Source organism: Suricata suricatta, chromosome 5, assembly GCF_006229205.1.
Source record: "Suricata suricatta isolate VVHF042 chromosome 5, meerkat_22Aug2017_6uvM2_HiC, whole genome shotgun sequence".
NCBI lineage: Eukaryota > Metazoa > Chordata > Mammalia > Carnivora > Herpestidae > Suricata > Suricata suricatta.
In genome coordinates this window covers 19729367-19736364 of record NC_043704.1, presented here as the reverse complement: position 1 = coordinate 19736364, position 6998 = coordinate 19729367, and the positions used below count along the sequence as shown (strand labels likewise).

General features: G+C 41.7%; 1 protein-coding gene across 6 annotated transcripts in view; it reads right to left on the bottom strand.

Moving 5' to 3' along the window:
* Positions 1-6998, bottom strand: part of APP (amyloid beta precursor protein) — a 205210-nt gene that overhangs the window by 174449 nt on the left and 23763 nt on the right. The gene's annotated exons all lie outside the window — the stretch shown is intronic.

The window sequence follows — 6998 nt, the reverse complement described above, 5'->3', positions numbered from 1 at the left end:
AAAAAAAAAAGACATTATAGCATTTAACAAAAGAGCTAGCCAGGAAATAATTAGGGTATGGTATTTGGAATCAGCACAACCTTCTACTGGTATCAGAACACTGCTAAGTCCTTAAGGCTCTGTGAAAAACAGAAAAAAATATTAGAGTTCTAACACTGTCCCTGCAACATTATCTAGGGAAGAAGGACACGATATCTAACAGAAAAAATATAATAAGGATACATGATTCATCAAGCTCTTCAATAAAAATGTTTTAGAAATTACCCACTTCCACTGAGTTACGTTTCAAAAATCATGTGATTTTTTTCAATGGGGATGGATCCCAGCTAAATTAAAATCTCTTCCTGTCTTGGGGTGCCTGGTGGGGAGGGGAGGCTCAGTCAGTTAAGCATCTGGCTCTTGAATTCCGCTCAGCTCACGATCTCATAGTTCATGAGTCTGAGCCCTGCATCAGGCTCTTAGCTGAGAGCATGGAGCCTGCTTGGGGTTCTCTCTCTCAGTCCCTCTGCCCCTTAAATGTCGATGCGTGTGCTCTCTCTCTCTCTCAAAATAAATACATAAACATTTAAAAATAAAAAAAAGAGGGGCGCCTGGGTGGCTCAGTCGGTTGAGCGTCCGACTTCAGCTCAGGTCATTATGTCATGTTCGAGGGTTCAAGTCCCAAATCGGGGTCTGTGCTGACAGCTAGCTCAGAGCCTGGAGCCTGCTTTGGATTCTGTTCCTCCCTCTCTCTCTGACCCTCCCCTGATCATGCTGCCTCTTTCTCTCTCAAAAGTAAATAAAAACATAAAAAAAAATTTTTTTTAAATAAAAAAAAGAATCTCTCCCTGTCTTACCACTCCACTGTGAAGTTAGAAATTGCCACTCAGATTTGTAAACACGGCTTAGTTTTATTATAAATCAATCTGCCAGGGTTTATCACTCCTGAGAGAACTGAAAATAATTGAATTTCTGGACTTCTAACGAAGAGCGTTTGGGGCATGAAATTACTACATTAAGGTTTCCAAGACATATATTACAAACTATTTAGCAGAAAATTCTCCCTGGAAAGTTCTGACCCCACATCCCTAATCCAGTGTCTTATGGCTTCTAAGACTGGCCTAACTGAGTTATCTGTCTATACCTGCTAATACAACTAAAAGCTAAGAAATTGCTATGAGTCTCTGTGGTAATGGGACATAAAGCCCACATTATAACAAATCATGGACCTGATACAAAAAGGGAATATTGTCAACTGTTTCTAGATAACTCAAAATACCCTAGAAAAAATCTAAGGTCAGTTAAAGGATATGCAAAATTTGAGACTCCTGACCAGAGCCTTCCTCAATAACGTATTATTTTCCATATTGACAAAATTCCTTGGGTCGTCTGAGAGAATGAGAACATGGCTATTCTTAAACCTAGTAATTTTCTTTTATCGCTGCAACTTCAATCACGGATGTAAATGAAAATTTCTGCTCACTCTGCTACTTTTCTGCTTGAATGAATTTCATAATGAAAACGTCTGTTCTTTTCTGACAGAGCACAAGTGTCATTCAAATTTTACACATCAGGCCCAGAGAGAACGCATTCTGTAGCTGCAGAATCATTTAAAGGTGCATCGCAACAAACTGCAGCACCTTAATACAGGCTATAGTTTAAAAATTCTCTCAAGCGAAAGCAAAGGCATCAGAGGTGGGTACATTCAGGCTTCAAATGTTATCCGACTAGTTCTTCCATTCAGACACAGCCAGTCTCGCCCTCCCGTCCTGGCCCCTTGTCAACCAGAAAGCCACGGAGCTGTGCCAAAGCCCATTCCATGACCCAAATGGTCTTCCAGGTCGACAATCTGAAGTCACATGAGCATTCTTTCTTCGGCTGACCTCTCCAGGGAGCAAATATTTTGAAGAGGAAGCATTCCAGGCATGCAAGAGCTCAGCCTTTAACTCAAACTAGATCTTAAAGTAGTTTTTCAAAGGGAGGCCCTGTTGCACACAGAGGTGTTTGAAGAAGGCAAACCTCTCCTTTAGCCTTCACATTTATAAATGAGGGATCCGTGTTTGATTAAGGCTGATAATGACAGGGGGTAATTCTAGGGTATCTCTCACCCCAAATAATACAGTTTCTGTCTTCCACTTAACATTGTAAAGATGACAGAAATGCAGATTAGAGGAAAATTATACTCAGGGTCTCTGTTGTTTTAAATCTGGAAATGTTGGGGTTTTAGAAAAAAGCTGAGGATGGACTTTTGATTTTGGGTAAGGACACTGTTTATCCAAACCTTCTAAGAAAAGTGTAAATGATTTGCCATTTTCTGGGAAAAAGCAGACTTCCTGGGTTTTTTTTCCTTTTAAGTTATTTTGAGAGAGAAAGAGAGAGAGAGAGAGAGAGAGCGAGCGAGCAGGGAAAGGGCAAAGAGGGAGAGAGAGAATCCCAAGTGGAGTCCGTGCTATCATGTGGGGCTCGATCTCACAAATCATGAGATCATGACCTGAACCGAAATCAAGAGTCAGATGCTTAACCGACTGAGCCGCCCAGGTGCCCCAGAAGCAGACTTTCTAGTAATGCATAAGGGTTACCGGGCATAGGATCTCCATTACCTAAGATAAAAGCAACACATTTCACGGTTTAATGCAGTGTTTATTCACGTCTGCCTTTCTCCGAGTCACAAGAAACAAAAGGTCAGTTCCCTCTCTTGGCCTGATGCCCTTCCCACTCATGCTACTTAGGACATGATAATTCTAGATGTTTCATTTTCAGTTGATGTTCAAACTGTCTGGATAGCTGGCTATTTACCTAAATCCATATGCATATTATTAAGACCATTTATAGGAGGCTCCATTTTTGGAAGAACAGAGCGAATGGCAAGAGAAACCAACGATCCCACTAAGTAGATACAAAGGACATCTCCGATAACAGTTCTCATGTCCCAATGAACATTCATTAACTGCAACAATAAATCATTAGGCAACTTTACTCATCTGGGCAGCTGTTGAGTTGCCAGTCCTACATTAGGATAGTTTCCAAAGCATTTTGCTTTCAGGAGAAATTAATCCTCTTCTTTCCAGTTACACTTTTAGTACAAATGTAACATTTCCTCGCAGTGGAAGATGCTAATTCCAACACTGAGATCACATCTATATGTATAAAGCAAGAAATCTTATTTAAGTAAGAGTATCTAAAAATGCTTTTTTAAATATCATTAAGAACGGATTTTGCGTACATTTCTTTTTTTTTTTAGGTTCAGCCTGTCATCCATTTTTTTATTTCTATAATTATATCCTCATTGCTTTAGAAAATATGCAAAAAATGAATATATAAATAGTCCCTAGGGATTTAAGTTTGATTCATGTTATTGTTGCTACTAGTTGTCACTGACAAGCAGAAATGCAAAACAACCAGACAGCCGTTGATTCTGGTGACAGACCAACAAGTGTGGGGTATATGTCTGCATCAATATTAGAGTTTCTACATTAAGCTCATTTAAATCCAATTAATTCTTCTGCATGAAATCAAGGGTCCAGGAGACTTTTAATAGAAGCTGAAAACAATCCAATCCTTTGCCTTGAACAGATTTGTATCCTAAATGGTTCAATAAACCAACAGAGGAAAATAGAATAGGCATAGCCCATGCTCGTGTGTTGTTTGTTTAATCTGAGAAGCCTAATTTACCATTCATTGACTATAGTTATGGAAACTCACATAACCACAGATGAAATGTCCATGGAAGCTAAGAGCCAGCACAAGGGGCAATGGAAGGCTGAGTTCGCAGCGGGAGTCACACTGAGTCTCATGACCAGTAAGTGCTGGGAGGTCTGGCCTGGGTTAATCGCTCCCGAATCATCAGGCCAGCCTTTTGGAAGCCACTGCACCGATGGGGCTTCCTAGTAAGTTACGGGTATTGCGAGAAAATGAAAACCCAGGAGGACTCCTGTAAAGCCCCGATACTGAGATCTTCCAAGTGGGCTACAAAAAAATGATATAGAGAAGGAGAAGGAAAGTCAGAGGAGAGATAAACAGAAGCAGCAGCATAATAGTGGTGTGGGGAGAAGGCACTGAGCGACAGAGTTCAAGACCCCTGAGAGGTTAAAGAGGACCGAGAAGCGACTGATGGACCTGCTGGGAAAGGCAGCAGAGAGCTCATTCCACGGAGCTGAAAGGAAGGATGCCTGGTAACAGCTGCCCATGGAGGGAGATGGACATTAGGAAGATAAAACGGGACCGGCTGACCGCCTCGTCAGGTCAAGAAGCACAGCTGTGAGTGAGCAGCGCAGCAAATGGTGGGAGTTAAAGCCGTGGGGTCAAGTGACGCATGTGAAGGCCCAGGAGTCTCTGAGGAGTAGGGAAATACCAGGAGGTAAAAAAGTTACTGACTGACGAAGTGAAATGAAGGGTCTACTGACCTAAGGTACTTAAAGTCAAAGATCATAGGCAGCATAGTTAAAATTTACTGAAGAAAATATGTGCACCGGTTTCCAAGAATTTAGACTCAACTGAGAATTCTGAGTAAGATCTTAAATTGAGAACAAAGGTGGAAGAAGAGAAATAAGCTCAAATTATTTTAACTTCTTGGCACATTGAACATGAGTGTATTCAATATGCTTCGGGAATACAGAAGAATATCATAGCTCCTGACTGATAATTTTAAGTCTCAATAAAGCAAGAACAGAGAACCACATGGCTCAGTCATGGGACTCCAGCAACCCTGAGCTGATAAAGACACCCCACAATAATGAAGGGGGTCTTAAGTGATGGCCACACCATTAGGATATAAACCCAAACAAGGTCATATACCACATTCTTAGCAAAGTAGTTAAGATCGAAGGGTAAGGTTTAGGAGAACGTTGAGTTGGTGACACATTCTTGAAAATGAACCTAATCAATAAACCAATAGGATGACCCCAAATTTTAATGTCATAAAAAGATGTAAATCTCTTGAGGGAGAGTACTTATATGTACATATCAAATGCCTACTAAATCTCATCATTTAATAAAGGCATTTAAATATGATGAAATTAACAGTTGGCATTCATAAACATTACCCTCTTTTTAAACATTTTTATTTATTTTGAGAGAGAAAGAGAGAGTCCGAGCAGGGCAGGGGCAGAAAGAGAGGGAGAAAGAGAGAAGAGTCCCTAGCCTAGCAGGCTCCATGAAGTCAGCTCAGAGACTGACATGGGGCTTGAACTCACAAACCATGAGATCATGACTCGAGCTGAAATTAAGAGATGGATGCTCAATCAACTGAGCCACCCAGATCACCCTATCACCCTAACTCTTAAGGTACAACATGAAAATCCGAAAGAAGTTCCTAAACACCATTGCCATTATAAGTGGTATTTAGAAGTGGGTTTCTGCGAAAACAATCCTTTATCCTTTACTCTTGGGAAGCTTCTATCCTTTGCTCCAGGCCACTCTATCCCCGTCTCTTTAACTCTTATTTTTTTTTTTAACATTTTATTTATTTTTGCGAGACACAGAGAGCAAGAGAGACAGAGCATGAGCAGAGGAGGGGCAGAGAGAGAAGGAGGCACAGAAGCTGAAACAGGCCCCAGGCTCTGATCTGTCAGCACAGAGCCCAATGCGGGGCTAGAACCCATGAACTCTGAGATCATGACCAGACACTCAACTGGCTGAGCCACCCAGACACCCCTTCCTAACTCCTATTCTTTTTTTATTTTTAATTTTTTAATGTTTTTTATTTATTTTTGAGAGACAGAGAGAGACAGCATGAGCAGGGGAGGGTCAGAGAGAGAGGGAGATACAGAATCCCAAGACAGGCTCCAGGCTCTGAGCCTGTATTTAGGACTGCACACTTGTAGGTAGGGGGAAACTTGCGGGAATAGGAGGCTGGTTTTGATCATCTTCAGTCTGGTCCCTGAACAAACACCTGTCACTAAACTAGAGAAGATCAGCGTGCTTCCAGAGTAAAGATGATCACAAATACAAACTTCTATACCATCTCACATCGTGACATTATGCCCTAAATTCTGTAAAATAGGTGTAAAGGTAATTTTATCTATGGACAGTCATAAATTACAGCCAAGGAAAACATACATCTTGTGAAGTCGATATATACCCCACAACAAGCTCAGCTATAAAATCGGAGTTTAGCTTTATCCACTTAAAAGTTAGACAGCTAGGGGCGCCTGGATGGCTCAGTCGGTTGAGTGTCCAACTTTGGCTCAGGTCATGATCTCACGGTTCGTGGGTTCGAGTCCTGCGTCGGGCTCTGTGCTGAATGCTAGCTCAGAGCCCGGAGCCTGTCTTCAGATCCTGTGTCTTCTTCTCTCTCTCTGACCCTCTGCTGCTCATGCTGTCTCTCTCTCTCTCTCAAAAAAAAAGTTAGCTAAATAAGGACATCCTTTAACAGTAGTTGGACTTGAAACTTGAAGTATTAAAAGGAATTTTCTACACTAGAAACACTGCCTGGAAGCCTTAAACTCACCTTCTTCCTGCCACAGACCTATTCGATAAATTTCTCCATGGCACAAAGAGTTAATAAAAATCATTGACTGCCATCTCATCAAGGGGTCAGTTCTCCCACATACCTCCCTCCCCTATTTCCTAATTCTGTGCTTTTCTTGATATTTTTTCACTGTAGGTCTTCTTACTGTGAGGGTGAAATGTCACACCTGAGCCCACCCCCTCTCTGCCCACCAGCCTCCTGGAATCTGCATTATCTCTGTGCCAATACTGCTTAGAACCGGGCAATGATGTACTCTTTTTATGTTACAACTTTGTTATTCTTCACCTTTTGGTTTTTCTTCTTCTGAAGTTAATACGTGCCCCATTTTAAAATTTGCTTTATTTTCTGCGCACCCTTCCGGCCTGTAGGTCTGCCAAATTTTCCAAAAGAACTCCAAAACCACTCTAAGCATAGGCATGTCAGGCAGGTAGCACATCTGTGCCATTATTTTCCCTGGAGACCTCCCCCCAAGGACCCTCCCGGTCTCCTCCAGTCTGAACTGACTGCTCTCCAACTGCCACACAGATGTTGCCACGGGACTTCCCTTCAC